Raw genomic sequence first — 8,986 nt, forward strand, 5'->3', positions numbered from 1 at the left:
TCCTATCCAGGGAGATTTCATTAAGAAAGTCTGATCAGTAAGCTTTCCAAAATCCCCCATGCAAACAGCATGACAATATCATTCAGGTCACTGACATTACTTTCCACAACATGTTGCCTCTGGTAAGATTCATGCTCTGCTGTGGGAACATGGTTTCGAAGTTGGAAGTTCCCAACATGGCAAGCTTCCTTATCGCAGCTAAACCCTCCAGCCATTACCAATGGTGTTCTTCTCAAGCCAGAGGAAGTCACCCAAGCTCCCCTAGGCAGCTTTCACTGACAGCACGATTTCCTCAAACACACAGCTGGGTGTTTTTCTATTACATCTCTTCCCTCAGGATTCTGCAATACCTTTCGTGTCTGACAGGCAGAGGCACTGAAGACAACAAGAGAGCGTGTGTCTGTGTTCAGCAAGGATTCACCTCTGCAAGTGCAGCACCAGCTCTAGGGGAAGTCTTGATCAATTCCACTTTTCCTCTTTTTGTGTCTTCTTCTCCTTGCTATAAAGCAAGAAAAAAAATTCATTTTGTCAACAGCAAAAATGTGGAAACATGGGTACCATAAAAGCAGATGGTAGAAAAAAGAAAAAGGAAATTGGACTAGGAAGCCTCTCAGTGAATGACATTTCCAGTGGGACGTGCAGAAGACCATCATGTAGTTAACGGAAAGAGATGGGGTTACACATTCTGGCACCTCCTCACCTTTGGACTTCGTGGCCTTCAACTCTTTTCCCCTCTACAGAGAAGGGGAAAGCAAAGCCAACCCTAAGCAAACTCATTGTGCTTGCTAAGGGAAGCACCTCACCAGGGCAGGTACTATAGCACCTTCTTACCTCTTTGCTTTGAGGCCCATAACCACTTCTGTGCTGGGGCAGGCCCAGGGTGTGCTGCTGGAGCCAGCACACTGTCTCCACTCTGACCACTCACACTTATACTAGCAGGCAGCTGCTCTGCTGCTGGGTCCCTAAGCTGGGACCTGCTCTTGTAGGAAGCCCACCAGACTAGAAATGAGCTTCAGATCCTGCTCATCAACGAGCTCTCTCAGAATGGACTTCTTGCACTGCATTCATGCACCCCTTTCCATTTGCCTCAGCACCTCTCACTGTCATCATCAAGAAAGGAGAAGCAACAAGATTTAAAGAGGGTCCAACACCACTTTCAGTCTGCAGAACGGGCCACAATACTAGGAAATCTGATCTTGAGTGATTGCGGTAATGCATCTTAGGATCTTGGGGGAACTTTGGGTTCACATTTCACATCAGGACAGGAAAGGACACACAAGGAAAACAGTCCCAGGAAAGGACAGACAGAAAGCCTAACCAGAACAGTACATCAAACCCAGATGCCTGTTGTGTGTCTGTACCTCTTCGGTGCCACGGCACACTCTGCAGTCCTCCCCTATCTTTCTGCAAGGCTGCTTGCATCAGCTTCTGACAGAAAGGAAACAAGAAATACTTGAAGAGCATCTCTTCGGAGGAAGACTTTAGTACAGCCAACCACAAACTTCTGCCTTCAAGTGTAGTTTCTTAAATTTGTCTTTCCACTGCTACAACTTTGTACCATTTCTGCAGCCAGCACAGATCTGCAACGTCCTTTCCCCCTCTCCTCCATCACACACACTCCTTCATGAAGTGCTATTTAGAGGTAGGTACCCACACCACAGCTCACAAGAAGTTCTCACCAGTGGAGGCTTTCTGTTTTCCCCCATGTCCAGCACCCTTCAATGGATGTGCAGACTCCATCCCTAAAACAAAATATCATTTGCTGATTTAATGGAAACCAGTAGCAGTATTGTCCTGTTAGCCCATGTCCACCCCCAAATAAACAACAAGATGCTGGTTTTACAGCCAAAACAGAAACTGATGTTTAAACCATAATGCATTACAAAAAGCATTACTAGTCTCATTCCTGCTCAGATAGCAGCAAATGAACTCCAGTCTGCCTGACAGCTCTATAGTCTGCAGAGCAAAGGTGCATGAGCAAACAAAACGCTATCTGCTGCAAAAGTTGAAAATCATCTTTTGGCTCTAAAAGAATTCACTCAACTCATCATTCATACACAGCACCATCATTCATACCTAGACTCATATCACACTGCTGCCATCACCTGCTGCTGTTGGCCTCTCTAATGCTTCCACAATGGCTTACTTGACATCCCCTACAGCCCCGCACCCACTCAGAAGTAATATTCAAAATTAATTCTTTCATACTTCATGATAGAGGACTGAAGAAACTCATTTTTGCATGGTGGTAAGGACAGTCCATCCCCATCACATCCCTTTGTGTGCTGAAAGGGCCAGTTGGCATTCTGGCAGCCTGCTGGCTGCTGTTCCCAAATGCAGGGAACTGTGCCACGCTTCTTCTGAAGAGAGAAAGGAAGAAGCGTGGGTGGGAACAGGCACCCAAGGTATGCAGAGATGTTCCAGATCATGCCAGAGACAGAATATCAGAGTGCTGAGACACATTTGTCACCAAGAGAAAATAGGGCCTGAGCCATGTCCATGCTATTAGCCCAGGCTGTTAGCAGTGAGAGCAGAATGCAGCTGGTTGTTGAGGTAGCAAAGGACCAGTAGGGCTTCCCCCATTCCACCCCTTCCCCTTAAAAAGGAGAAAAAGGAAGAAAACCCAAGCAAAAGAAATCCACCCATACCGTTCCAATTGCAGAGCAGAAATGGGAACAGCGGTTGTCTCCTTGCTGAGACACGGTGGGGTACATCTCAGAGGAAGCTCAAGTTCTTGGGATTCTCTCCACAGAGACTTCCCCTGCTCTTGGAAAGAGCTGGCTTCACTCTTTCTTGGACTGCCTTGCTCCCCTCCTCTCTCTTGTGGTGAGTTGTTAGAGTTAGGGTACCATGGTTAGGTTGCAGTTGGACTTCATGATCTTTAAGGTCTTTTCCAACCTGAGCAACTCTATGATTATTTATCTCCTTTTGGACAGGAACCCTAAAGAAAGAATCAGCAGGTGAAAAAATAATGAGGAAGAAGCTTTTTCCCCAGCTTTCTTCTGTTATGCAATTTAGACTTTTGAGTAGGGCAATGTCTCAAAATCACCTGGTTACAAGAACTGTCCCCAGAATACATCCAGCTTCTGTACAGCTGCTGTGATTTCTGACAGCAAGTGTTCCTCTCCATTTCCTCAATAGTTATAAACTTGAAGCAAATGGCTGATGTTGCTGTCATGAAGAAAACTCCCTTTGTCTTCTACTCTTCCTGCAGCTGCAATAGCTGCACCAGTAGAACTCACATGTGCCCCCATCACTTCTGTGCTTTCATCACAAGCAAAGGAAATGGACGCCTCCCAGATGCAAATTTTAGGAAACCAACACAAGGGTCAGCCAATGGGATTATCTGAAGTAAAATAACAGAAATCAAGACAACCTTTGTGCAGCCATCTCAGGTCACCCTCTTGCTCAGGCACTGCACGATCAGACCCCATTACCTCCAGCTTGGAGGTCAGAGAGGTTTGGGCTTCTAAGCAATCAGCAAGCACTTGGATGAGCCACCTTCCTTCTGGGGAGCCCTCCAACATCATTCCTGCCTCCTCTGGTACCGTACCGGGAGATGCTTTAGAGTTCATTCGCCTGGACTTCCTTCCTCCCATCAGCAGCTGCTCCTACGCTGACCTTCATTCATACTGCGATACCATCCACTCGCAGCACGAGCTGACCTGCAAGACAGAGAAAGCAAACATGGGATTAGCGTAAACTCAGAAGCCCAAGACTGTGTAACCACCACAAATTGCAGCCCTGGGAAGTAAGCCACAACTACAACCTCTGTCAGAATTAAAACAGGCACGATAAATTAAATGTGACCTCTGAACAGAAGGCACTAGCCAGCCCTCAGCGCCTAGCCCAAAGAGGCCAGGCACCAGGCAGCCTTCCCTTTTCCCTTAACCCTAACCAGAAGGGGTAACCACTTACTCTTAAGACAAAACAAGTTACTTATCCCTCACCAAAAGGGCTCCTCTTAACCTTTAACTGTACGAGTAATTGTAACCCTTACCCATAAACATTTGTGTTATCTCTTCAGGCTTAACCCTACCCTGAAGTTACAATCCTTTTCTCTAACACAATTGGGCACCTGTAGCATAATGGAAAGCACAGCAATGACAGCAGAGTAGCAAGGTCCTAGGCTTCAGCAAGTGAGGATTTGTTCACATGCAACAGCTGTGGGCATAGAAATAAAGGGAAGAAGCTGCTTGCCTTCAAAAGGCCTCAGGTATGCAGGGACCTCCAGTGAGATACCCTTGCCTCCACTACCAACCCTTAAATGAGGTCTGGGAAGGGGTGGATCCTGGCTCCACCTCTTCCAGTCACTCAGGAGCATTGCATTTACCTGAGCTTCCCTGGGATGGCCCTGCCTTCCTACCAGGTGATCAATCACTATTTCAAGCCATAACTTAGCATTTGCACTACAGTATCCCTTAGCATTAACCCCATATGGCAACCCTTTACCTTAACCCAAAAGGGTACTCCTCAACCCTAATCCAAAATGCTAACACTTAACCCTCATCCCCATCTCAAAAGTGTTGCCATTGCTCCTAACTAAAAAGGACAAGCCATAACCCCACTCAGTAGAACATTTGAACATTTCTTAAACACCTCCAAGGACAGTGATTCCACCACCTCCCCTTACCCAAAAGGGTAACTCTTCACCTTTAAATCTAATCCAAAATTGTATCCCTTAACCACATCCAGAAAGGTAACTGTAGACAAAGACAATAGCAGATACAGCTGCTTTAAACCAGTCTTAAATTACCCAAGAAAGCTAAAGGACACAGTCTAGTAAACAACAACAGAATTACGTACCCCTTTCTGAGGAACAGAATTCACAAAATACCACAGAAGGGCAGATCTTCAAGTAGAGATCCTTCCCTCAGCACAGCCAGCCCTTAAATGAGGTTAGGGAACCAGGTTCCAGCCCTTCGTCATACAGGTGAATCGTTTCCATCTGTTCTCCACAGTAGAACAAGGCTTAATGAAGATTAAAGCCCGTGATATAAAAAGTACTACATTCATACTTCTTTTATGTTTGTGTTAGCTGACTGCAGTTCCAACCAGGTGGAATTACAGTGTCTTGCAAATGACACCTGGGAAGCAGGTACAGACAGGAGGCAGAGCACAGCACCCTACAACCTCCAGGTGAGTGACAGCTGCCAAGGAGGCCTTCGGGCTCTGCAGCTCTGAGAGTGGAGCATTTCACACAGGAACAGCTGGGAATAAAGATGATGGCGGAGGGACAGAACTAACCATCATAAAGAGGCACAGCGGCTCAGCTCATTTTCCACTGTAACACAGGAAATAAGAGCATTGGAGAAAACGCAAACCAATTCTGCTGCCGTCACAAGGGAGGAACAAGCCTTGCTTCCACAGACACATTCCTCTCGTAGCCACGTGCCCCTCAGGACAGAGCATTCCCAGCTGCCAGATGAGAAAATCAGTTTGTGCCTGATTGTATCCATAAGGGATAAAAAAAAAGACGATCTACGGCTTCCTCCTGAATCTATGTAAACAGCCAGTCAAGGAAAGAAGCAGTACGTCTAATTATTTCATTACTTTGTAGACAGTATGCAAAAGCACAGCATTCACCCACAGCTAGCAAAGAACCTTACAGGTCTGATGACATTTCAGACTTAATGCTGTCTGTTCTGTCCTTATCCAATACCCCAGGATATGTCACAAGCTAGGAGGAAGAGTCCATGACAGAAAGTTAGTGATATTCTTTGTGCGGGATTAAGTGGGGTGGGTGGTGCCTGTGAGCACGTGGGGTGGAGCAGGAGGTCATGGGTATCCGGGGTGGGCGGTCGCGTGTATGGGTATAAGTAGCTTTGTTGCGCAGCATTAAACTGGCATTCGGAGCTAGATGCCATGCGTCCGTCTCCTTTGTCCCTACATAGGGGGTTATGCAGACGGGAGGGTGCTTCTGAGGTGTTGCGTGCCGGGTGGGGAAGCATGGAGGTACGCAGCACTTTAAAGCACAAAGGACCATTTCACAACAACAAACTCATCATATGCTGCATGGACATTGTCTCATTCCTGCAGCATTCTCAGCTAAATAAGGGCTGTCCCACAGAAATCAGTCATTTTCATTGTTACCTGTCTAATTAGCTTACTATGGCTGCTATCACTTTAAAGACCTGGTAATTAATGCTGGTACTTTATCCAGTCCACGGCTAAGAATGTAAACATGTTGCTGGGTGGTGGCAATTGGAAATCACTTGGAATGGATACCCAAATTGGGACAGGAAACCATCCCTGGGGTGAGAGATCATTGCAGGGATGGCAAATCCCCATCAGGATGACAGACCCTTGGGAAGGAAGAGCACTGGGCTGCAAAATGCCCACCAGCATGGAAACTGATCGTTAGGATGGGAAATGACTGGGATAGGATGGTTGCCTGGGTATGAAGCATCAAATCATCGCAAGCCTGGGGGGAAGGGGCTGACGCCAACAGTCACCACTGTTAACAGAACCCCAGTGGGAGGGCCCCCCCTAACTGCCATTCTCGAGCTACCATGAGTAAGGCAGCTAGCTCCCCCTGCTCCGGGCATTCCGGCGTGCCAGCTGGCACCAGATCTCACCCCAGAGCCCCTCCTGGCATTTCCCCACAGAGAGAATCCCTCGAGGAGTGCTGAGGGTACCTCTGACACCTGACACCATTTTTGCTGAAGCAATTGTACTGCCACTGGACCCTGCCTGGATGCAGCCCAGCATCTGTGGACGAATGACAGTACCACCCCAACCCTCCCTGTCCCCACTGCCACCTACCTGGTTACTTTGCAGGCCCTCTGTCTCCCCACCTGATGACTAAACCTCAACACAGTACAGGCTGCCAGCGAGGATACATTTCTGAATAATCCTATTTTGGTTACAATTAATTGTGAAATCAGATTTTAATAGGGTGTGAAAAGGAAATGGAGAGGTAAGGCCAGATGCCTTCATACGCATGTGTTCATCAACACAGACCCAAACAACAGCAACAAAAAGCGCAGCCCTTCACAAAGTTTAAAATGCTTCACCTTTGGCCGTGAACTACAAAGAATATACTGCTTTACAAATAGGTGGAAGGTCATGAGCATTTTATAAAATGTACTAAACATAACAACATCCTATCAGAACCCTGAAATCTGTACTTCTGAAATACATAATATGGCTATGGAAACCCATCACGACACTGAATAGTCTTTCCTGTGAGCAGTAGTGTGGGAAAAAAAAGTTACATTTCTCTCTCTGAGCACAGCCCATGGTGCAAATAATACCACACTGGAGTGGGCATATGTACTTAGAATACTGTAGAGCCTACTTCCAAATATCTGTTCTTACTAGAGTCACCACGGTGAATTAACTAGTAACTAACCATGTTTTCCGTTGGACACAAATGGAGAGTTGCATATGGCTGCTAGTTCTTAAAAGTAGGCATCACAGTTTTAATAGAATTCGGGTAGAAAGAAAGACTGTACTTAAAGCCAGGAAGCGCACCCCGGTAGGCTGACTATTTCTACAGCCATAAGAAACTTTTTTCAACTGGAATGCTCTCACAAATAGCATTACTAGTCTAATTCCTGCTGAGATGGTGGCAAATGAATTGACTTCTACATTGCAGAGCAAAGCTGCACAAGCTAATAAAGATCATTCCTGAGCTGCACAGCTCTACGTACCAGTGCCTCCATACTGTTTGTTGTCTCCCAGGAATTCATACAGCCCCACTGTTTAGACGCAGACTCCTATCACTCTACATCTATCCACTGCCACTGTCAGCCCCTCAGGTGGCTAAGGCAGCCCTTAGGGGCTCAAGCCCCTCCCAACAAACTCTGAAGCGTAACCTCTAACCATAACCTAAATGGGCAACTGAAGATAAAAGCAATAGCAGACACAGTTTTAAATCACCCCAAAAAGATAAAGGACACATCTTAGAAGAGGAAGACAACAATGCTCACCCCTATTTGAGGGAAAAAACTCACAAAATACTACAAAAGAACAAAACTCCAAGCAGACATCCATCCCTTGGGGCAGCCAGCCCTTAATAAATGAGGCTTGGGAGGAGTGGAACCAGGGTCCACCCTTTTGTCATACAGGTGAATTGCTTCCATCTGTGTTCCACTGCAGAACAAGGTTTACTGATTATTAGAGCCTGTGAAATAAAAAGGACTACTTTCATACTTCTTTTTGTTTGTGTTTGCTGACCGCAGTTCCAACCGGGTGGGCTTACAGCATCTTGCAAATGAAACCTGGGAAGCAGGCACAGACAGGAGGCATGGCACCCTAAAATCTCCAACTGAGTGACAGCTGCCAATGAGGCCTTTGGGCTCTGCAGGTGCAGAGAATTACACAGGAACAGCTGGGAATAATGATGGAAGAGGTACCGAGCTAACCATCATAAAGAGGCACAGTGGCTCAGCTCATTTCACACCATCAGACAGGAAATAAGAGCAATGAGGAGAATACAGACGCATTCTGCTTTCCTATTTTGTCCTATGTCGTCTGCCCACGTCACAGGGGAGGAACGAGCCGCGCTTCCACAGAGACATTCCTCTTGCAGCCACACACCCCTCAGGTTGGAGCATTCCCGGCTGCAAGATGGGAAAACCAGTTCCTGCCATGCACCATCTCCCCCGGCCGTGGATCTGCCAGCTCCGGCCTTTCTGTGAGCACAACAAAGGGGAAGGCACAGGGCATGGCTGCTGCAGGTGCCATAGGCCGCAAACCTGCACCTCCTCAGCTCGGAGGAAACGAGCTCAGAGAGCACGGGCAGGCTCTCGGGACTCCGGCCGTGCTCCCCGCTCTCCGCAGCCTGACTCCGGCTCGGGCTCTCTGGGCAAGCTCCTCGCTGCCAGGAGCGCTGCCCTCTGCCCTCGCCTGGGCCTGCTGGGAGCTGCAGGCCCCGCAGGAACTACCACTCCCAGGATGCCGTGCGGCAGCACCGGGCGCCGCCATGACAGTGCCTGTGTGCAGTGCTGGGCAGGGCTGGGCCTGCTGGCCCAGGGCAGCC

At 47.7% G+C, this 8,986-nt stretch overlaps 1 long non-coding RNA gene across 1 annotated transcript; it reads right to left on the reverse strand.

Annotated features, from left to right (window-relative positions):
• On the reverse strand, window positions 5,643-7,995 carry LOC110403340. The gene is made up of 3 exons (XR_002441623.1): window positions 7,935-7,995; window positions 6,766-6,826; window positions 5,643-5,680 (listed from the first exon to the last, which is right to left on the reverse strand). It is a non-coding gene; the product is annotated as an uncharacterized LOC110403340 (long non-coding RNA).

Source organism: Numida meleagris, chromosome 8 (genome assembly GCF_002078875.1).
Source record: "Numida meleagris isolate 19003 breed g44 Domestic line chromosome 8, NumMel1.0, whole genome shotgun sequence".
NCBI lineage: Eukaryota > Metazoa > Chordata > Aves > Galliformes > Numididae > Numida > Numida meleagris.